The 23,819-nt window shown below is 35.2% G+C and overlaps 1 protein-coding gene and 1 long non-coding RNA gene across 14 annotated transcripts in view; one reads left to right on the top strand and one right to left on the bottom strand.

The window, feature by feature from the left end:
* GPHN (gephyrin) overlaps nucleotides 1-23,819 on the bottom strand; it is a 641,293-nt gene that overhangs the window by 515,654 nt on the left and 101,820 nt on the right. The gene's annotated exons all lie outside the window — the stretch shown is intronic.
* On the top strand, nucleotides 2,221-22,914 carry LOC116591547. The gene is made up of 3 exons (XR_004286047.1): nucleotides 2,221-2,231; nucleotides 7,076-7,079; nucleotides 22,802-22,914. It is a non-coding gene; the product is annotated as an uncharacterized LOC116591547 (long non-coding RNA).

The raw sequence follows: 23,819 nt of genomic DNA, 5'->3' as shown, positions 1-23,819 counted from the left end.
ATAATTACTACTATTATTTTTGCTTTGGCTTAGTAATAAAATCGTGTAAAAGGATGAAACCAAAAGTGAAATATTCTCAATGGTGGGTGGCACAGTTAAAGGTTTATCTAATTATAAGCACTCAGAAAAGATATCAATATAGGCAGAGAACAAAATTAGTCTTAGAAAGTATCATGAATATCTAAAAAGTATACATCACTCAATTACACTGTAATTTAGATAGACAAATTTAAGAAGGATGGTATCTGCATTATGCAGATTTTTTATTTTAGAACCTTAACATATATTTGTAATTATTTCTTCCCGAACTCAGAAATTTAATCTAAGGTTTACTGGGTATTTTAGAGAACTAAACACAAATCTAAGTAATTAAACACAGAAATCCAAATTTCAACAAATAGGCAGCTTTAGAGATAAACTCTAATGAATATATGAGTAAAAAAACCTGATTAATTAAAAGAACCAATTTAAAATCCCAGTACAAATAAGCCACTGCTTATGAATAAACATCAGTTGGTCATCACTGATCGTGCATGTACCTACTTATGCCCTTGCCTCGCAAAGGTAGAAGGCTCTGATAAATGTGTAAGTAATCAGTACCATTAAATGATAAAAATGAAAGAGGAAATAAACCATGTTTATTACATACATAGGAAAAGAAGAAAAAAAGTCAAGACTACTTCTTTTAATATAAACATAGATAGGCTTTGGAAGTAGTGTATAAATCTTTATTTTTCTAAAATGCAAAACTCCCTTCATGCTTTCTTCCAGTCACTACTCCATCCACAACAGTAAGACTTATCTGACTTCTAAAACTATACATTAGTTTTGCCTGTTTCTGAACATTACCAATTACACCATAGGCATTCTTTTTGTAGCTGATGTTTTTGCTCAGTGTTATGCTTAAGAGAATCACCTGTGTTTTTTCAATTTAATTTTATGTTGTTCATTCTTATTGTTGTATAGTATTGCATGGCATAAAAATACAATGATTTGACTTCTTTAATGAGCTCAATGCCTTTTATTTCTTTTTGTTGTCTGACTGCTGAAGCTAGGACTTCTAGTAATATATTGAACAATAGTGGTGAGAGTAGATAGCCCTATCATATTTCTGACATGAAGGGAAAAGCTCTCAGTTTTTCCTAGCTGAGAATGATATTGACCATGCCCTTTTTGTATATTTTTATGATTTTGAGGTATGTCCCATCTATCCTTACACTGTGGGAAGTTTTAATCAAGAAAGGATACTTTATTTTGTAAGTGATTTTTCTGCATCTACTGAGAGGAGCATATGGTTCTTGTCCTTTGTTTTATTAATAAGGTATATCACATCAATTGATTTGCAGATGTTGAATCTATCTTGCAGCCCAGGAATAAATCCCACTTGGTCATGCTGAATAACCCTTTTAATTACTGTTGGAACCTACTGGATAGTATCTTGGTGAGAATTTTTACACCCATCTTCATTAGGGATATTAGTCTGTAATCCTCCTTTCTGGTGGGGTCTTTGTCTGGTTTGGGGATCAAAGTAATGCTGTCCTCACAGAATGAGTTTAAAAGCTTTCCTTCTATTTTGACTTTTTAAAACAGCTTCAGAAAACTAGGTATTAATTCTTCTTTAAATGGTTGGTAGAATTTACTTGGGAGACAATCTAGTCCCAAATGCTTATTTTGGGGGAGATTTTTGATTACCGCTTCAATTTCCTTGCTGCTTAAAGGTCTCTTCCGGTTTTCTATTTCTTCCTATTTCAGTTTCAGTTTTTTATATGTTTCTATGAATGCACCCATTTTTTCCAGATTGCCTACTTTGTTGGCATATATTTGCTCATAATGTGTCCTTATCATTGTATTTCCTTGGTGTTGGTTGTGATCTCACCTCTTTCATTTATGATTCTATTTGGGGCCAGGGGAGCTTTCTCTTCTCTTTTTGATAAGTCTGGCCAGGGGTTTATCAATCTTTCAGAGAAACAGCTCTTAGTTTTGTTAATCTGTTCTACTGGTCTGTTGGTTTCAATGTAATTGATTTTTGCACTAATCTTAATTCTCTTCTCCTGCTGGATTTGGGCTTTATTTGCTGTTCTTTCTTCAGCTCCTTTAGGTGTAAGGTTAGGTTATATATTTGAGATTTTTTTTTTTTCTTGAGAAAGGTTTGTATTGCTATATACTTTCCTCTTAGGACCACCTTTGCTGCATCATAAAGGCTTTGAACAGTTATGTTTTTATTTTCATTTGTTTCCATGAATTCTTCGAATTCTTCCTTAATTTCCTGGTTGACCCATGCATTCCTTAGTAGGATGCTTGTTAACCTCCAGGTTTCTGTGATCCTTCCAAATTTCCTCTGTGATTGATGTCAAGTTTTAAAGCACTGTGATCTGAAAATATGCAGGAAATGATCCCAATCTTTTGGTACTGATTGAGACCCGATTTGTAATTCCGGATGTGATCTATTTTGGTGAACGTTCCATGTGCACTCAAGGAGAATATGTATTCTGTTGCTTTAGAATGGAATGCTGTGAATATATCTGTGAAGTTCATCTGCTCCAGTGTGTCAAAGTTCTTGGTTTCCTTGTTCATACTCTGCTTAGATGATCTGGCCATTGCTGTGAGTAGGGTGTTAATGTCCCCTACTATTATTGTATTATCAATGAGTTTCTTTAATTTTGTTATTAATTGGTTTACATAATTAGCTGCTCTCAAGTTAGTGGCATAACAACATAGAGTTGTTAGATCTTCTTAGACATTTTAATTATGATATAGTGTCCTTCTTCATCTCTTATTACAGTCTTTGGTTTAAAATCTAGTTTGTCTGATATAATACTACCCCAGCATTCTTTTGATGGCCATTAGCTTGATAAATCATTCTCCACCCCCTCACTTTCAATCTGGAGGTGTCTTTGGGTTTAAAATGAGAAGCCAAACTCCCACTCTTTGTAGACGACATGATACTCTATGTGGAAAACCCAAAAGACCCCAGCCCATACTTACTGGAACTCAATACAAGAATTTAGCAGCATGGCAGGATATAAAATCAATGCACAGAAATTAGTTGCATTTCTATACACTAACAATGAGACACACGAAGTTAAGGAATCAGTCTCATTTACAATCGCACCCAAAACCATAAGATACCTAGAAATAAACCTAACTAAAGAGGTAAAGAACCTGTACTCTGAAAACTATAGAGGACTCATGAAAGAAACTTAGGAAGACACAAAGAATTGGAAAACATTCCATGTTCATGGATTGGAAGAAAAAATATTTTTTAAAATGTCTATCCTACCTGGAGCAATCTACACATTCAGTGTAATCCCTTTCAAAATACCATCAACATCATTCACAGAAGTGGAAAAATAATCTTAAAATTTGTATGGAAACAGAAAAGACCCTGAATAGCTAAAGGAATGTTGAAAAAGAAAAAGAAAGGTGGTGGCATGACAATCCTGGACTTCAAGCTATATTACCAACTGTAATCACTATAACACCATGGTCCTGGCACAAAGACAGTCGGAGAGATCAACTGAATAGAGAACCCAGAAATGGACGCTCAACTCTATGGCCAACTAATATTTGACAAAGCAGGAAAGAATGTCCAATGGAAAAAAAGGGTCTCTTCCACAAATGCTGTTTGGAAAATTGGACAGCCACATGCAGAAGAATGAAACTGGACCACTTTCTGATTGTACCATACACAAAAATAGAGTCAAAGTGGATGAAGGACCTAAATGTGAGACAGGAATCCATCAAAATCTTAAAGAACACAGGCAGCAACGTCTTCAACCTCAGCCACAGCAACTTCTTCCTAAAAACACAGCCAAAGGCAAGGGAAGCAAGGGTAAAAGTGAGCTACTGGGATTTCATCAAGATAAAAAGCTTCTTTAAAACAAAAGGGACAGTTGACAAAACCAAAAGACAACCTACAGAATGGGAGAAGATATTTGCAAATGACATATCAGATAAAGTGCTCGTATCCAAAATCCATAAAGAACTTATCAAACTCAACATTCAAAGAACAAAACATCCAGTCAAGAAATAGGCAGAAGTCATAAATACACATTTCTCCAGAGAAGACATCTAAAGGGCCAAAAGACACATGAAAAAATGCACATCACTTGGCATCAGGGAAATACAAATTAAAACCACAATTGAGATACCATCACATACAGTCAGAATGGCTAAAATCAACAGTCAGGAAACAACCAATGTTAGCTGGTTGCAGAGAGAGGGGAACCCTCTCACCCTGTTGGTGGGAATGTGAGTTAGACAGCCACTCTAGAAAACAGTATGGAGGTTTCTCAAAAAATTAAACGTAGAGCTTCCCTATCACTTAGCAATTGCTCTACACAGTGATCTCAGGGGGCACTTGCACCCCAATGTTTATGACAGCAATGTCCACCACAGCCAAACTGTGGAAAGAGCACAGATGTTCATCGATAGATGAATGGATAAAGAAGATGTGGTGTGTGTGTGTGTGTGTGTGTGTGTGTATTACTTAGCCATCAAAAAATGAAATCTTACCATTTGCAACAATGTGGATGGAACTAGAGGGTATTAAGCTAAGCGAAATAAGTCAGTCAGAGAAAGACATTTATGATGTGATTTCACTCATATACGAAATTTAAGAAACAGAACAGAGGATCACAGGGGAAGGGAAGGAAAAATAGAATAAGATGAAATCAGAAAGGGAAACAGACCAGAAGAGACTCTTTAACTATAGAAAACTCTTTAACTATAGAAAACAAACTGCAGCCTGCTGGAGGGGTGGGAGTGGAGAGATGGGGTAGGACAACTGATATAATTTAGTCTTGATATAATAAGTCGGGTGTGGTGTGCAACTGATGAATCACTGAACTGTACCTCTGAAACTACTAATACACTATATCTGGGTGAACCAAATTTAAATAAATAAAAAATATAAAATTAAAAACAAAATTTAAGAAATACAATTATTTATCTATTTTATTATATGTAAACATTTGAGTTGTTTCCAGTATAGGCTATTACAAATAGAATTGCTATAAATATTCCAGCACACTTCTTTTGGTGAAATAAGCAAATATTTGTTACACAAACATCTATCAGTGAAATTCCTGGGTCATAGGAAATATGTAACTCTGCTTTAGTAGGCACTGTTCAGCTTTCAAAAGCGGTAGTACCAATTTGTGTATGACTTATACGATTGTATAGCTTACTCACTAACTCTTGCAAATGTCACCTTTTCATCCAGAGACTCTGGTGAAGTGTGAAGATATTTTGTGGTGGTTTTAACTTGCATTTTTCTAATGACTACTGATATTGAGCACCTTTTCATGTTAATATTTTCCATATACTGTTTGTGAAATCTCTTTTTAGTTCTAATAATCATTTTTTAAATTGGGTTGCTAGAAATGAGTCTTTTGTTGGATATATACAGTACAAACATCTTCTTTCATTCTGTATCTTTGAGTATCTTTCCTAAAGTTTTTACTTTTAATGTGATCCAATTTATCAGTTTTCCTGTACACTATTTAAGAAATCCTTATCTATGCCAAGATCATAAAGATATTCTTTCATGGTTTTATGTAAAAGCTTTATTGTTTTCTTTCACAGTTGGATCTATGGAGGTATCTGAAATGAATTTTTGTGTGTGATGTGAATTAGAGGTCTATGATCCTCCTTCCCATAAGAACATCCCCCCTCACCAAATCCTTTCTCCCACTTTGTTATAAATTGGATGATAGTATTTGTGTAAACCTTTTCATGGTTGTAATCATTTTCTGCTGTGGTATAACAAATTACACAATTACACAATTTAAACTTAGCAGCTTAAAACAGCATCACAACTCAGACTGGAGTTGCATTGTCTGTTGTTGTTTTGTTTTGGTTTGGTTTGGTTTTTTGCTCCAGCTTTCACAAAACCAAAATTAAAGGGTCTGTCAGCTTGGCTGTCATTAGGAGTTTCTGGAAAGACTCCATTTCAAAGCTCACTCAAGTTCAGAGAATACAGGTCCCTAGGGTCAAGACCAACGTTCTGTGTTCTTGCTGGCTGTCAGCTGGGTACTGCTCTAAGCAACTAAATGGTTTTCCAGCCTTTGTACACACCTAAATAATAGTACCATCAATAATAGTGCATAGAATCCTTCTAACACTTGAAATCTCTCCGAATCCTCCTGCTGCTGCATATCTCTTCTGCTTCCAGTCAAGAGGAAACTTTCTGCTTTTGAGGGCTCATACAATTAGACTGGAAACATACAGATAACCAGGATCTTCTATCTTCACAGCCCTAACCTTAATTACATTTCCAAAGTTCCTTTTGTTATGTAATGTGATGTATTACAGGTTCCAGAGATTAGGGTTGGACATGTTTGAAGGCCATGGCTCTCTCTATTATAATGGATACTCTATTCTGTTCCATTGGTTTATCCTTTCACAATACTACTGCCTTAATAACGCCAGTGTTATAGAAAGTCTGAATATCTGGTACTAAGTCTTACATTGACTTTGTTACTCCTTAGGAATCCTTTGACTATCCTTAGTCCTCTGAATTTTGAAATAAATTTTAGACTAGAACATCAATTTTCAAAAAAAAAAATAAATAAAACCTACTTGACATTTTAACTGGAATTACACTAATCTTTATAGCTGTAAATCTATATGACCCATATGGTCAGTTTTGGTTAATGTTTTAGATGAATTTCAAAAGAATGCATATTCATTTTCCAGTGACATATTCCAGAATTGTTAACCAGGTCAGGTTACTCTATCTCCTCATTTTTTTTGGCCATCAAATTCTTCCAGTACAACTGGTGAGTTATCCAGTTCTCCTTTTATTTCCTCCATCAGTTTTTGCTTTATTTACTTTAAAACTAACTCACTATGTACACAATGATTTAGGATTCTGATAACTTACTGATACACTGACCCTTTTATTATTATAAACATTCATCTTGTCTATCTACTCTTGGTTTTAAAGTCTACTTTGTTTGACATTAGTATGGCTTATCTCTTTCTATCCTTTTGTGCCAACTTCTCTTGCTCTTTATATTTAAGATGTAGTTCTTGAATGCAGCATAAAACTGTGTCTGGTTTTGTTTTACAGTCTGGTAAAGTTAGTGTTCAATTCTAATGTTAGTCTATTTATATTTGATGTAATTGCCAAAGTGATTAGGACAAAACAAAGGTAGACTGAGCTTTACCTTAGATGCAACTGAGAAATGGAATATGCTCCTGAGGTCAACTAAGCTGCAGAATGGTGATGTCTCTATTTTACCCTATTTTGTTGTTATAGGCAAAGAATGCTAATTTGCCTCCTGCTACTCCATTCAATTCAGAAGAAAACGCTCAACATTTAGTTTTTTACATCACTGAATATTACCTGAAAACGTATATTAAATACAAAATGTCACACAAAGTCAAATGTAGTCACTGAATAATCTTTGCTCCACACATAGTTTCTAGCAGTACTGCTGACATTTTACAGCACAATATTAAGATAGTCGTATACTTTAAAAATTCTAAAGGTTGGGGCGCCTGGGTGGCTCAGTGGGTTAAGCCGCTGCCTTCGGCTCAGGTCATGATCTCAGGGTCCTGGGATCGAGTCCCGCATCGGGCTCTCTGCTCAGCGGGGAGCCTGCTTCCCTCTCTCTCTGCCTGCCTCTCCGACTACTTGTGATTTCTCTCTGTCAAATAAATAAATAAAATCTTTAAAAAAAAAAAAAAAATTCTAAAGGTAAAAAAAAATTTTTCTAAAATAACTAACTTTATATTAAGTTTTAATGTGATCTAGAAAAACACTGCAGATGTCTTAAAACAATTTCTTGTCCAAAAAAGATTATCACACATATTACCTAGGACTAAGCAAAATAATAAAATCTATTCCACCTAGGTATTTTTTATTACCAATACCTTAGTCCAATCCATGTTATCCCTAATACCTCATTAAAACCCTGTATTTAACCTTTTCTTCTAAAAGGCCATAACTTATACTCCAATAGTCTCTGAGTCGTCCTTCTAAAAACAAATACATAAAATTTCCCCAGTATATAAAATTGCCCAATAGTTTTAGGTAAAATCCAATCTTTTGATGTCATATGAAGCTTTTTATAATGTATTCTCATCATTCTAACATCATCTTGATAAAATATTTATATTCCAATATATAAATTTAAAAATAAGTTGATATGTATAATATATTAATATGTAATGCATATATACAGAGAGAGGGAGAATATATATTTCCAGTTATTCTTTTGCCTTTCCTTCCATTTCTAAAATTCAATATATTCTTCAAGGTCTACCTTAACCTTCAGTATGCCAGTAAAAGTAATCATCGCCATTTATCAACTAGGCCAAATAAGCAATGTAATTTTAAAAATACTTTGTCATCTCATGAATAATTTACAGAAATAAAAATAAAGAGATAGTGACATTTATTAGAATTGGAGGTTTTATAATTGCCAATATTCTTCTCTTAACTGCAAACCAACTTCTCACCAACTGTCATATAGGACTTGTAATATTACTGTTTTGTAAATTTTGATTCCAGATGTCAAATACATTCCAAATTCAATCTGACTTATTATTTCTGGTTCTTCTTGCACGTGCATTGTCAAAATGCAACACTTGAGGAATTATTTAAAACCTTAGATTGTTCATTGTTTTGTTCGAAGAGAAAAATGACCGTTCTAGTTAGGCTGAGTGCCAGCACCATTGACCAGCTAGCATCTGGCAGCTACTGCTGAGCCTCCTGCTGTGTGAGAAGCAAACCCGTCTTAGCGGCTCATTGTAGGTAGCCAGTCTCAGTACTGGCCCTGCAAGACTGAAACTGAGCTGGGCTAGTAAGCCAGCAGCAGGAACAAACCCACTTATAGCAGCTCACTGCAGACAACCAGGCAGAGAGCCAGTCCACCACCAGCATACCCACAGAAGCTGCCACTGGCTCTCACAGACAACCACAGGGAAAGCAAACCCTGCCCACTGGTGCGTCTATAGCAGTTGCATTTCAGGCATAATAGGACTGCACATAAACCTCACACAGGAGACACCCCTGGATCACCTGCTTCTGAGGATCGGGGGTCCTGTGTTAACAGGGCACCACAAAACCCTTTCTACACAAGACCACTACTTTCAAGACCAGAAGACATACAGCAGACGTATCTAATACATAGAAACAGATATTTAGACAAAAGGAGGAGACAGAGATATATGTGCCAAATAAAAGTATTAAGACCAAAATCACAGAAAAGCTAAGTAAAATGAAGGCAAGAATTATGCTTGATAAAGAATTCAAAATGACAATCATAAATATACTCACTGAACTTGAGAGAAGAATAGATGAAGTTCAGTGAGAACTTCAACAAAGAGATAGAAATTATAAATAACATAGAGCTGAAGACTGCAGTAACTAAAAAGAAAAATATACTTCAGGGAATCAACAGCAGATTACAGGATGTAGCAGAACAGATCAACTATCTGGAAGACAGGATAATGAAAACCACCATCCAAGTTGAAAAACAGAAAGAAACTTTTAAATAAAGAGAATAGGTTAAGGGGCATCAAGGCCAACATCAAGCACACTAAACTTCACATTATAGGAGTCTCAGAAGAAGAGAGACAAAAGTGGGCAGGAAATTTATTTGAAGATATAATCATTGAAAAAATCCCTAACTGTAGGCAGCCACGGACCCAGCTAGAGGCCAGGGATCAAACCAGGCTCTGACTCGTGCCTCCTGAATATCAGTTGACTTGTGCTTGAGAAAGAGCCTGAGCTATGGACCCTAAGACTTGCTGACGTGGCTGTCTACACATTTTAGAGGCAAAACTGGGTTGCGCATTTAACTTTTACAAGATTATCCTGTACTTGCACAGATTATGAATTGCACCATTGTAAGCTCGTGAATTGCTAGTTAAAGATTAGCTAAGTAGACAAAAGTTACTGGTGTCAGAAGATCCGCTACCAGCGCTTGGGAAATGGGTTTCGTAAAAGCTTAGGGGGTTTCATGTGAATGTTACGTGTGTATGAACAATCAACCAAGAATAGATACTCCCTTATAATTGTTTCTGTTAACTATATAATGCCTCACAGCCTTAAATAAAATTGGCAATGTTGGACAACCTCCTCAGTGCTCCTCCTGCCCCCATCTCTTTGTCTCTAAATTTCTTTTCACCATCCTCTTACCCTCATGTTCCTGGTCGATTTGTTCGCGCCGGACGCGACACCTAACCTGAGGAAAGAAACAAACACCCAGTTCTCAGAAGTAGAGAGTTCCAAACAAGATGAACTCAAAGAGCCTACATCAAGGCACTTAGTAATTAAATATCAAAAATTAGGGGCGCCTGGTTGGCTCAGTGGGTTAAAGCCTCTGCCTTCAGCTCAGGTCATGATCCCAGGGTCCTGGGATGGAGCTCCACATCTGGCTCTCTGCTCAGTGGGGAACCTGCTTCCTCTTCCCTCTCTGCCTGCCTCTCTGCCTACTTGTGATCTCTGTCAAATAAATTTTTAAAAAAAGTTTAAATATCAAAAATTAAAGATTAACAGACAATCTTAAAAGTAGCAGGAGAGAAGTAGACAGTTACATATGAAAGACCTCAGAAAATTATCAGCTGATATTTTTAGTAGAAATTTTGTAGGGTAGAAGAGAATGGCAGGATATATTCAAAGTACTGAGGAAAAAACCTACAGACAAGAACATGCCACACAGCAAGGTTATCATTCAGTATTGAAGAACAGAGTTTCCCAGACAAATAAAAGTTAAAGGAGTTCATCACCATTAAACCAGCCTCGGAAGAAACGTTATAGGGAACTCACTAAGGGGAAAGAAAAAAAAAAAAAGTAAAGAAAAAAAATCATGAAAGGAAAGATTTTTATTTGTACAAAGTAAACATACACTAAACAGTGTAAGATTAATCACTTACAAAGCTAGTAAGGAGGTTAAATCACAATAGTAATAAAATCAATTACAGATATAAAAATTAGCCAAGGAATACACAAAAGTGTACAATATGACATCATATACATAAAATGTGAAGGACGAAATAAAATGCAATGCTTTTATAATGTGTTCAAACTTTTGAGACCATCCACTCAAATACAGATTGTTAAAGACATACATAAATATCCAGATGGAACTACTGGATCAGATGATAGTTCTCAATTTTTGAGCAACTGCTGTATTTTTTTTCATAGTGGCTGAATCAATTTACATTACCCTCAAGAATACACAAAAGTTCCCTTTTCTGTATATCTTCTTGTTATGTCATCTTTTTGATACTAGCCATTCTGACTGCTATGGGGTAGTATCTCATTGTGGTTTTGATTTACAATTCCCAGATGATAACTGATGTTCAGCATTTTTTATGTGTTTGTTAGCCCTCTGTATGTCTTCTTCAGAAAAATGTCTATTCTGACCTCTACCCATTTTTTAGTCAAAATTTTTGGTGTTTTGGTGTTGAGTTATATGACTTCTTTATATATTTTATATATTAACCCTTACTGGATATATCATTTGCAAATATCTTCTCCAATTCACAAGGTTGCTTTTTTGTTTCATTGATTATTTCCTTTACTGTACAAAATCTTTTTGGTTCTTTTATGGTTCCAATGGTTTATTTTTGCTTTTGTTTTCCTGGCCTGCAGAGACACATCCAATGTCCAAAACATTGCTGCCCATGTTTTCTTTTAGAATTTTACTGTCTCAGGTCTTACACAAATTCAGATCTTTGTCTCAAATTCATTTGGTATACAGTATAAGAAAGTGGTCCAGTTTCTTTCTTTTGCACGTAGCTGCCCAACTTTCCCAGCATTTATTGGAAATACTGTTTTCTTCCCATAGTATTTTCTTTCCTCCTTTGTTATAGATTGATTGACTATATAATTGTGAGTATATTTCTGAGTTCTTAATTCTATTCCATTGATTTGTGTATATGTTTTTGTGTCAGTACTATATGGGTTTGATATATAGCTTTGAAGTATAGTTTGAAATCTGGGATTGTGGCATCTCCGGTTTTGTTTTTCTTTCTCAAGACTGCTATAGCTATTCAAATCTTTTGTGGTTCCCTAAAAATTTTAGTATTTATTTATTCTAGTTCTATGAAAAACACTGTTGGTATTTTGGTAGGGATTGCACTGAATCTGTAAGTTGCTTTGTGTACTACAGACACTTTCATAATATTAATTCTTCTAATCCATGAGCATGGTATATCTTTCCATTTATCTGTGTAGTCTTTGGTTTCTTTCATCAATGTCCTATAGCAATCACACTATAGGTATTTTCCTCTTTGGTTAAATTTTTTAGGTGCTTTATTCTTTTTAATGACAACTGTAAAAGGAATGTTTTCTTAATTTACCTGTCTGCTATTTTGTTATTACTATATGGAAATGCAACAGGTTTCTGTTTATGGAATCTGTGTTCCACAACATTACTGAATTCATAAATTAATTTAATAGTTTTTTGGTAGAGACTTCAGAGTTTTCTGCATATAGTCCTCTGCAGACAGTGACCATTTTAATTCTTCCTTATCAATTTGGATGCTTTTTTTTTTCTTTTTCTTGTCTGATTCCTATGGCTAGAAATTCCAGAACTGTATGGATAGTGGTGAGAGTGTCTTGTCTTGTTCCTGATCTTAGGTAAAATCCTCACAGCTTTTCACCATTGAGTATGACGTTAGCTGTGGGTCTGCCATATGTGGCCTTCTTATGTTGTGATATATTCCCTCTAAACTCACTTTTTTAAAAGTTTTTATCATGAATGGTTGTTAAATTTTGTCAAATGCTTTTTCTGCATCTAATGAGATAAGTAATGGTTTTTGGGTTTCTTCTTCCTAATGAGATGTATCACACTGATTGACAGCATTTATTGGACCACCTTTGCATCCTTGAAATAAATCCTGCTGACCATGGTGAATGTTTGTTTGTTTTTAAATATTCTTCTGTTTTTCACATTGCTTATGTTTCTTCCAAGGTCATTTTTATTTGTTGCTTTCTCTTGCTTGGTTCTTTAATTCATTGGATATTTATGTTAAGATTTTGGCCCTTAGAGGATAAAATGTCATCTGACTTAGCAGGTTATACATGGCTATGCATTAATGTTATTCCACTGCATTTAGGATAAAGTACAAAATCCTTGCCATTAGGTAATTCAGATTTTAAAATTCTAAGTTATAATCTTTCTGCCTTAATATAGCAAACAAGAAACATTAATAGATTTGGTGAATTCTTTTTCTTAAGATAATCAGATTACAATTTTATCTCATCTGAAAATACAATACAAGTTATTATAGGTAATAACCACCTGTAAGATACAGATTAGCAATGAGATAAAAGATAACTAAATTTTAATTGTTATACTAAATCCAACCTCTACTAGAGACTTTCTCATTATTCTTCAAGTTTAAAGAAGTTGAATTACTTTCTTTATAAGACAGTACTATAGGTACTATAGTACTATAGGTAATGAGAAAGTTTTAATTCAAGAAACACCTGAAAGGATATCATGTTTAAGGCATTTTCCTAAGTTTTAGAAATACGGTACATCTGGTGAGCCAAATGTAAATATGTATAATATAATGCAATGGGTAGAATAACAGAAGCATGTATAAAACATGAGAACACTGGTTAAGTGTGGAGTTAATTTTGCTTATAGCTTTCTGAGAAAAATCATAGAAAGTTAGTAGCCTTAATCCTTAGTATAAATCCATTGTACTATAATTATTTTTCCTCTTCTAAAAGATCTTCTACAAAGTAGAGACTAAGTTGCTTTAAAAAAAAATCATTTTAAGGGGCACCTGGGTGGCTCAGTGGGTTAATCCTCTGCCTTCGGCTCAGGTCATGATCTCCGCGTCCTGGGATTGAGCCCCACATAGAGCTCTCTGCACAGCAGGGAGTCTGCTTCCCCCTCTCTCATTGCCTGTCTCTCTGCCTACTTGTGATCTCTCTGTTACATGAAGAAATAAAAAATCTTTTAAAAAATCATTTTAATTTTGTGATTACCACATAAATATATTGGACTCCTTTATAAATCTCAGGTGTATATTGGTTTCATGGTATTCTTATTTTTCCCCTATTTTATAATTTCATCACTCTCATCAATAATCTCCAACTATCCCTAAAAAATTAAAATATAAAATGAAGACAAAAGGAATTACCCAAAAAGGTGATGTAATAGTTAAATAAACAATCACTATTGCACCATCCTTTACTTTTCTTATCAAGTTACCCAAAGTATTGCATCATTTTTCTAAAAAATATAAAAGGCTCACCACTTTTGTATTTTGGTGGTAAACACCTAGTAGTGCAATTGCTGGGTCATAGGGTAGCTTTATTTTTAACTTCTTGAGGAACATCCATACCGTTTTCCAGAGTGAATATACCAGCTTGCATTCCCACCAACAGCCTAAAAGGGTTCCCCTTTCTCCACATCCTCATTAACATGTGCTGTTTCCTGTCTTGTTAATTTTAGCCACTCTGACTGGTGTAAAATAGTATCTCATTGTGGTTTTAATTTGTATTCCCCTGATGCCCAGTGATGTGGAGCATTTATTCATGTGTCTGTTGGTCATTTGGATGTCTTCTTTGCAGAAATGTCTGTTCATGTCCTTTGCCCATTTCTTGACTGGATTCTTCGTTCTTTGGGTGTTGAGTTTGTTAAGTTCTTTATAGATCTTGGATATGCTCTTTATCTGACATGTCATTTGCAAATATCACCTCTCTTTCTATGGGTTGCCTTTTAGCTTTGTTGACTATCTCCTTTCATAGCAACAATGTCCACAATAGCTAAATTGTGGAAAAAGCCAAGATGTCCATCAATAGATGAATGGATAAAGAAGATATGGTATATAAATATACAATGGAATATTACTCAGCCATCAGAAGGGATGAATACTTACCATTTACTTTGACGTAGATGGAACTGAAGAGTATTTTGCTGAGCAAAATTCGTCAGTGAGAAAAAGACAATTATCCTATAGCTTCACTCATATGTGAAATATAAGAAGCAGTGCAGAGCACCAGTGGGGGAAGGAAGTAAAAGTGAATAGGAAGTCATCAAAGAAGAAAAACCATGAGAGACACTTAAGTACAGGAAACAAACTGAGGGTTGTTGGAGGGGAGGATGGTGAGGGGATGGGGTAATTGGGTAATGGGTATTAAAGAGGGCACATGATGTGATGAGCACTGGGTGTTATATGCAACTGATAAATCACTGAACACTACATCCAAAACTAATGATGTACTCTAAGTTGGCTAACAGAATTTAAATTTTTAAAAGGTATAAAAGGCCAGAAACCCCATATTTGTGGTCGCTTTTACCTTTCACTAAACACCGTTGATAATTCAGAGCTTTTTATTCTCTTCCCATAATTGTAAAGATATAAAAATGAACAAAGACTTACACAATATCTAGCCAAGTCAGAAAATGAATGCATAGAAACAGCAGTTTAGACCAATGTTGATGCTAAAACTGATCTTACAAGTAAATTCTGACAATCTTCAGATCACACACTATCTTAAATGAGTATTCTCAAGAATAATTGAGAAAACAATGAATCTCTGAGAAAAGGCAGATGATATCTTTACCCAATTAGTCATTCAACAGGTAGGGCTTTATCACAATGTTTTAGAACAAAAATTTGAGCCATCTCATTTTGCTAAAAGCATATGTGATATTTTCCTGCATCTTTTATAATTTTGTGCTAAAATTTATTTGATGTGATTTATAAGTGGAAAAACTGAAAGTACACACAGGTGATTGGAAGGAAATAGGTAGTGTAGAAATGAAGATAATTCATTGCTCAATATAAGTGGTGCTCTAAATCTAAAAATGAAAATGTTTTTGCTGTTATGGAGAAAGAAGACATTTTTAAAAACTATTGCATTTTATTCTACTTTTTAATTGAGGCATAGTATTATAGATGTATTAGTTTCGGGTATACAGTATAGCAATTCAACAATTATATACATTACAAAATGCTCATCATGATTACTGTAGTTACCATATGTCACCACACAAGGCTATTACAATATTATTGACTAATTCTTTATGCTGTACTTTCATACCATAACATTTATTTCATAATGACATGTGTACTTCTCAATCTCCTTCATCTATTTTGCCTGTCTCTCCACTCATCCTTCCCTCTGGCAAACTACTAGGTTGTTCTCTATATTTATGAGCCTCTTTTTCTTCTTTTGTTTTTTCATTTTTTAGATTCCACATAAAAGTGAAATCACATGGTATTGGTTTTTTACTTATTTCCCTTAGCATAATACCCTCTAGATCCATCCATGTTGCTACAAATAGCAAGATTCTGTTTTTATGGCTAAGTAATATTCCATTATGCATATATACCACATCTTCCTTATTCATTTATCTATCAAAGAATACTTAGGTTGATTCCATATCATGACTATTGTAAATAATACTGCAATAAAGATAGTGATGCATATATCTTTATGAATTAGTGTTTTCATTTTCCTTGGGTAAATACTCAAAAAGTGAATTTGCTGGATTATATGGTATTTCACTTTTTAGTTTTTTGAGGAACCTGCATGTTGCTTTCCATGGCAGCTGCACCAAGTTACATTCCTAAGAACAGTGCACAAAGCTTTTTTCATAATCTTCTTTCTGTGTTTCTCAGAAGAGACCTGCTGATCAGATTTTCTGACTCACCAGCAGTTAAAATAGGCTCAAAGGAAAAAATATCTACAGAAGTCAGCTCATTTCTCTAAGGTTCTCTTCTCTCTAGTATTATAGCTTCTCTGGCCTTTGCTTTAGTGGTGTGACTGCCTTTAGCAGGTGATTCTTGAATTTTATCTTGCTTTTCTCGTGGTTCTCAGGAGAATCACTGATTGACTGTTGGTTACTCCATATTACTCAAAAGTAGAAATAAATGGGTAATCATGTAAAGACATTTTAAATGGCAGTTAAACTGAAAATGTGTGGTATCAATAATGCATATAACTCAACTGAAGTTGAGAGGATACTAAAAGCTATCACCAAATTTGTATATACACAGAGAATGTTAACTATGTCATAATAGTTGTTTCAACAACGTTTAAGATGCAATTCAATTTCAGAGTGTATTGAAATCAGTGTTAAAACTAATACTAATTTATAAACTTAGCTTAATTTATAGTTCTAAACAATACGTGCCTTAATTACCTTTAAAAATTTGTACTTTTCATGTGTAACCAAAGGAGGGTCAGAGTTTCTTTATGAGAACTTGCTAATGATCCTAGAATGTATCTTTTGAAATAATTTTGAGATTGATAGTAGAAGGTTACTCCAAATGTAAGATTATTACATGTCTAGGTGTATCAGACATGTTTTCTTAGATATCTTACTTACTTGAGGACTCAGTAGATACTTTTTTTCTTTATTTCAAGCAGGTCAGAGAAGAAACTTCTTCATTAATCAAAAGTAGCAAAATTTTCAAGATTAACACCATAAATAAGCTTTATTGTAAATCTAACATGAAGCAGAGGATCAAGTTTGTCATTATTTATTCATAGTTTAATAAATTTGGAATTCAAAGGTTTTATGTATAATGTTTGATATCCATGTTGGGTAATAATGGTAATAGCTTAGCATGAATTTTAAAAATATTCCAAGAAAGACTGCACATGAATATCACATAATTATCAAAGTTCTGATTAGATGTACTGTCTAGGGAACTATTAATATGCTCACATTCCATACAAAGTCAAATTTTTGTGCCTCTGAATTTCTTCCTGTAGTATCAAACAACTTGGGAATGTGTTCTCTGATTTCCATTCTATAGTACCTGGTACTCTATTAAAATGTTGCCACACCTTACCAGCAATGGCTACAATGCATTTTTAAGTAACAAAATGTGTATTTTCTTTTACTTTTGAATATTTGTGATAAATCTTTCCATTTAATACTTAATATCAATGCAGCTCCTTAATATCAATGCAGCTCCATTTAATACTTAATATCAATGCAGCTCCTTTCCATTTAATACTTAATATCAAAGAGAAAACACAAGAAAAAAATATTTTTAATAGTCATTTCTTCTATATGATTTTAAATAATTATTGTTCCATCTCTACTTCCCTGATTTTCCCTAGCTACAAAGTTTGGATCACAAAAGGTATTATAATAAAAGAAATTTGAATGCATAATCTAGTCCTCTGGAACTAGGATAACATCAGGAACAATAATAACAATAATGCAAATAAAAACTAATATTTATTGAGTAATTCCTATGTATCTCACACCAAGGCACTTTTATGCTTTACATCATTTAAAAGCCATTCCTAAGGACTTCTTTCTCTACCTAAATTATAGTCATAAGAGGATGTCACTCTCATCTTAAAAATAAGTACATGCTGGGGCACGTGGGTGGCTCAGTGGGTTAAAGCCTCTGCCTTCGGCTCAGGTCATGATCCCAGGGTCCTGGGATGGAGCCCCGCGTTGGACTCTGCTTGGCGGAGAGCCTGCTTCCTCCTCTCTCTCTCTCTGCCTGCCTCTCTGCCTACTTGTGATCTCTGTCTATCAAATAAATAAAATAAAATCTTTAAAAAAATAAAAAAATAAGTACATGCTAAATAAATAACAGTAATAAAAACATTATTTTTAAAAAACTATTACTGAACTAAAAAACAAAGGAACCTAAATGAACTAAAATCCAGAAAATGGAAGAAGACAACTACTTTCATCCTTGGTAGAGCATTATACCAGGAGGAAATCACCAAAAATAGGGATTAGGAGGATCAGAAACATTTTAATGCACATTTAAAGATAAGGGTGGGCTAGGATGGTGGTTAAAATCTCTAAAACCTTAGCCACAAAGAGAGTCTGTACTTGCCTGCCAACTTTCCCCCTTATGGCAAACCTGACACACTGAGGGTATAAACAACCAAACGAGCCAGGAGAAGAAAGCAGCATCATGCACAGGTAGGGTCAGGGCAAAACCCCATATTTTCAAAGTACATCTACATAATCTTCTATCCCATTAGGCCTTATCACTATCAGCAAGGAAGAAGTCAAGAGATGATCCCTTTCTGAGGATAACCAAAGTTAGTGTCAAAGTGCCTAACCAAGGTATATGCAACAGAACAGCTAAGACAGAGTCAGAAATCTTTCTGAACTGATGTTGGAGGAGGCCAGTCCACAGTTCAAGGCCAATTCAGATACCTGTGGATGGCATAAAACATAGAACTTCATCAAATAGTTTGACTATTGGCCTACAGAGTTTGGCCTTCATCACAAAAAGAACACTATTGTCAGATCGTAAATAGACTGGATGGCCAAAAACATGACACCATTGTTTTAAGGTACACACTAGTATGGCCAGTCAGTGATGATCTGACTGGACAACACTATCATTAACTGAAAAAACTTACAGGAAGTACAAGAGTAGAACTAAGATGGAGTCAAAGGTCCTTCCATGAAAATAAAGGGACAACCTCTGTTAGGAGTAACAAGTTTGGCAAGCAGTGACAGCTTCTGCATCATAAACATATAGTACTATATTTCTGGCTTAGTCTATAATGGTAGAAAGACTGCCAAACCCAGTACCACAACAATGGATCTAAGTGGCCATGGGGGTGCTCTGCGCAGTGTGGTTGTGATCAGCAGTTTGATTCCAGTTAATCCCATCAAGAAATAGCCTCTTACTGTAAGCATTAACATGAGTGACCAAGATGTTCCAACTGGCGGCTATGATTTGCTTCCTCAGCTTCTGGCCCAAATAAAGAATGTGCCTTTAATCTGCTATTCGGCAATCTTACACAAGTGAGGTCTTTGACAATAGCCCAATACTCCAGAAAAATATAACATACCTGATCCTTTTTAGTATTGTAAGGCAGGTTTGGCCTTTCTTGTAAAGGGCAAACAAATATTTAAAGCTCTGCAAGCCACACACAGCCTCTAGCATATATTCTTTTTATTCCCAATGCTTTATTTTTTTTTTTTAAGTAATCTTTACACCCAACGTGGAGTTGAACTCATGACCCCGAGACCAAAGTCACACACTCTATCAACTGAGCCAGCTAGGCACACTCTCAGTGCTTTAAAGAAATGCAAAAATCATTTCCAGGTCAAAAGTAGTACAAACATAGGCTGCAACCAGATTTGGCATATAGGCTGACATTTGTCAACCCCTGGTCTAAGGCAGAGAACAGCTATTCAGCCTGGGAGTGAATCAACTCAACAATCAGTCCTCCGGAGTTGTCCTTTTGGAGCTGGAGGGAAGCTACCACCCTGTGAACACTTAACTGAACCATCAGTAAACCAGGCCTAAACATTTAAGGTAAACTGTACATATAATCAGTCCAAGGGCTTTATGCACAAGGTCAATTTAACATTATTTCCCCCCTGCAAATTTTGTTTAAATCAGTTGAATTCAGGTACTTCTCCTGCTAAGAGAACAAGACCAAGATATGTAACGGGCATCATCAGGGACTATAGCAAGAGCGACAAATGATTTAATATTCCCAAGGTAGAATCACAGAGGGAAAGACGCAGCATGAGAGGAGAAAGACAGTAAGGACAGTAGGTTTTTTCTTTCCTTTGGCTGGTCACTTGAGGGATGGGCCAAGACCCCAGGGTTACTTCCTCTCTCATGTAGCTTCTGATATTTGGGAAGCACGCAGTTCAGGGAACCTACACTGCAGCTTTTCCCTACAATCTTTGGGAATTTTACCAACTCCCACACCCAACTTTCCCTCTTCACATGGGACCAGGAAAGATGGTGAATTGAGCTCCTTGTATCCAACAGAGTCATAAAAGTTTGAGATTTGCTTCTCCTTCAAAGATACCAAAGACACTTATTTTTCTCTTGAAGCAACTGAGGTAAAAACACATGGGGAAAGATGAGAGGATACAGAATGAGAAAGTGGCACATGCCAATAAACATGGCTTTGTATTTTCTTTCAGTATTGAGCAGCAAATCCCAGAGTTCAACCAAAGCAACTTCTAATGTTGGTTCACCCAAAGGTTTATATCCTCACTGCTGAACCAATTTATTTCAGCTTAGGGAACCCTTTGACTCAGCATTCAAGCAATACTGTATTTTGACTAGGGCCAAGAATTTGCTACTGCCATGTCAGGATAACCTTCCCTTTTTCTCCCTCACACAGTAGAGAGAACAATCAAAATATCATTTGGGCAGCTTGTTTCAATCCTCAAACACACTGCTTAACCTCTAAACATTCATCAGGTGGCGGAACAGTAAGGTAATTCTTCCCCATCTACCCTCATGCTCAACACTTGGGTGAAAGCAATGGCTATTGGTCTTAATAAATCTCACATTTCCTAACCGAGCCCACAGGGACCATTGTCCTACTTCCATAAAATCATGCCTCTGTCAGCACCCCATTCTCTCATCAAAACTACATAAAAGTGGGTGCCTGGGTGGCTCGGTCATTAAGTGTCTGCCTTTGGCTCAGGTCATGACCCCAGGGTCCTGGGATGGAGCCCCGCATCAGGGTCCCTGCTCTGCAAGAAGCCTGCTTCTCCCTCTCCCATTCCCCCTGCTTGTATTCCTCTCTCGTTATCTCTGTCAAATAAATAAATAAAATCTTTGGGGCGTCTGAGTGGCTCACAGTCATTAAGTATCCACCTTTGGCTTAGGTCATAATCCCAGCATCCTGGGATCGAGCCCCACATCTGGCTCTCTGCTCGTGCTCCTCTCGCTGTCTCTTTCTCTCTCTCCCTCTCTCTGTGTCAAACAAATAAACAAATAAATAATCTTTAAAAAAAACTACATAAAAGCTACCAGGACTAATCAGGTTACTGAATCAAGGTCAATATACAAAAATCAATTGTATTTCTATATACTAGCAATAAAAAACTGGAAAAATTAAACGGAATTTTATTAAGTGCCAATTACAATAATATCCAAAATATGGAAATGCTTAGGGATAAATCTGACAATAAATGTGAAAGACTTATATACTGAAATTATAAAACATCACTGAGAAAAATTAAAGATCTAAATAATCAAGGACATATGCCTTGTTTGTGGGTAAAAAGATTCAGTTGTTAACATGCCAATTATATCAAAATTATTCTATATTGAATCAATATAATTCCAGTCAAAAATCCAAGCATTTTTTATAGAATTTGATAAATTACCTTTATTTTTAAAATTTTTTTAAAAGACTTTATTTATTTACTTGAGAGAGAAATAAAGAGAGAGAGAGCACGTGGGAGGAGAGAGTCAGAGGAAGAAGCAGACTTCCTGCTGAGCAAGGAGTGAATTTCATCATAATATACTTCTGTTTTAAAAATAATACAGAGGTACAGAGAGCTGAAAATTAATACAGTCCCAAGTATTCTTCAACTAGCCTCCCCAATGGTGATATGTTATATAGTACAATATCAAAGCCAGGAACATTAATACATTACTGATAACGTCTACAAATGTTCAGTTTTCAACAATTTTTTACATGTGTTCATTTGTGTATATAGTTACATGCAATTTCATAGCACATATAAATTTGTCTAATCACTACTGAAAAATATACAACAGAACCATAAAAACTATAAAACTGCCTCACATCACATCTCTGTATTAAAACCTGTATCTCCACATGATGCCTGTACCTATTCTTGTGACAAAAACTAATCTATTCATCTCTGTAGTTTAGGTTTTTTTTTTTATTAGAATGTTATGTAAGGGTAATCATATAATATATAACCTCTTGACACTGACTTTCTCTACTAAGCCTAACATCCTTCAGGTCCCTCAGGTTGTTGCATGTTGCAACAGTTCATCCCTTTTTATTCCATTATTTGGAAGTACCAGAGTTTGTTCGACCATTAAAACAATGGGGGACATTTGGGTTGTTTCCTGGAATTAGACTATTATGAATAAAGTTCCTATGAATATTTATATATAGGTTTCTATGTGAACATAAGTTATCATTTCTCTGGGATACATGCCCAAGAGTGTAACTGGTAGACCATACAGGAAATACATTTTCAATTTTATAAGAAACTTACAGACTATGCTCCAGAGTGGCTGTACCATTTGACATTCTCATCAGCAAGTTATGGAGAGAACAAGTTACATCCTTGCCAAAATAAGGTATTATCATTATTTTTTAAATTTTAGTTTCCCTAACAGTTAATGATGTGAAACATTTTATTATGTGCCTATTTGCTATCCAATTCTCTTTGGTAGAACATCTGTTCATGTATTTTGTCCATTCTATAATTGGATTGTGCATTAGTTTTCTAGGGCTGTCATAACAAAAAGCACAGACAAGGTGCCTTAAACAATAGAACCATATTTTTTCTCTATTCTGAGTTTAGATATCCAAGATCAATGTGTATCAGCAGGTATGGTTTCTTCTGAGGTCTCTGTCTGGCATTCAGATGGCTGCCTTCCTGCTGTGCCCTCACATGGTCATCCCTCCACCTGTGTATCAGTATACTAATCTCTACTTTTTATAAAGACAACAGTCATATTGGAATATGACCTCATTTTTACCTTAATTACCTCTTTAAATGCCCCATCTCCAAATACTGTTAGGCCTTCAACACAGAAAGTCGGAAGGGGATACAATTAAGCCCAAACAGATTAATTTTTTTAAAGTTGAGTTTTAAGAGTTCTTTATATATTGTAGATGCAAGGCCTTTGTCAGATAGGAGGTTTGCAGATATTTTCTCCAGTCTATAGCTTATATTTTCATCCTCTTAACAGGGTCATTTACAACAGTTTTTGGTTTTGATGAGGTCTAATTTGTGTATTTTTCTCTTATAGCTTGTACTTATGGTATGATGTCTCAGACTTCTTCATTGACTCCGAGATACCAAAGATGTTTTCAAATGTTTCCTTTTAAAAGTTATGTTATTAAACATAATTTAAAATTTCTG

The sequence above is a fragment of the Mustela erminea genome, chromosome 5 (genome assembly GCF_009829155.1).
Source record: "Mustela erminea isolate mMusErm1 chromosome 5, mMusErm1.Pri, whole genome shotgun sequence".
In the NCBI taxonomy this organism is placed as follows: Eukaryota; Metazoa; Chordata; class Mammalia; order Carnivora; family Mustelidae; genus Mustela; species Mustela erminea.
This window is presented reverse-complemented; position numbering and strand designations above follow the sequence as displayed.